This window comes from Geospiza fortis, unplaced genomic scaffold, assembly GCF_000277835.1.
Source record: "Geospiza fortis unplaced genomic scaffold, GeoFor_1.0 scaffold1212, whole genome shotgun sequence".
NCBI lineage: Eukaryota > Metazoa > Chordata > Aves > Passeriformes > Thraupidae > Geospiza > Geospiza fortis.
Window position 1 is genome coordinate 226,226 of NW_005054626.1, and position 972 is coordinate 227,197.

Genomic DNA, 972 nt, shown 5'->3' on the forward strand with positions numbered 1-972 from the left:
GGGGACGGGATCCCGGACAGAGCCCGGGGATAACCGGGGGGACACAGCCCGGGGGAACCGGGGGGAAAACACCCCAGGGAAACTGGGGACACAGCCCAGGGATAACCGGGGACACATTCCAGCAGAAGTGGGGACACTGCAGCAGCAGAGCAGGAACAGCCAGAGAAGTGAAGGGGCTGCTCCATGGACACAGCCAAATCGCCAATATTTTCAGGGAACAGAGACATTGGCCAGCTGTGTCTGGAGCTGGACACGTGCCCCAGTGGCACGAGAAGCACAGCCAGGCCCTCCCTGAGCCCTGCAGGAGCAGCCACAGCAGCTGCAGAGCAGCAGCTGATGGAAGCACTGACCCCAGGGGAGCTGCAGGAGCCCCACCAGCAGGGAATCAATCCATGCCTGGTTGTCCCCAGAGCATCCCCCTGGGAGATTTAACCTGCAGGCTCCAGGGAGAGCTGTGGAACTGCTCAGCCCTCCCCCAGCCCAGGGGACACGAGCAGGGCACTGCTCCAAGGCAGAGCTCAAAGTCCCCAGAACCAAAACTGTGCCCTGGGGTGAGCAGGAGGGAGCTGCAGCAGGAGCTTCCACCTGCAGCTCTGACTGCAAGAACTGGGTGGGAAACACACCTGAGACCCAAAGCTCCATTCCTACAGAGCAAAACAACCCCTGACACTGAGCCAGAGCAGAACTGCACCGCTGGGGGTGAAGGCTGCTTTAGGCTCTGCGGGCAGAAGTGACATTTAAGAAATGATTTCCCTGCCCAGGTGCTCTGTGCCAGCCCAGGAGCCCCCGCGGTGCCGGGCACGGTGCTCACCTGCAGCAGGAGCCGTAGGCACACTGCCCCTTCTGGTAGTACTTGCAGATGGTGGAGGATTTGCTGGTGGCCAGGTCATGGGAGAACAGGCACTTGCTGCCCTCCCGGCACACGCCCTGCAAGAAATACCTGCGGGCAGAGAGACGCGGCTCACTCGGGGC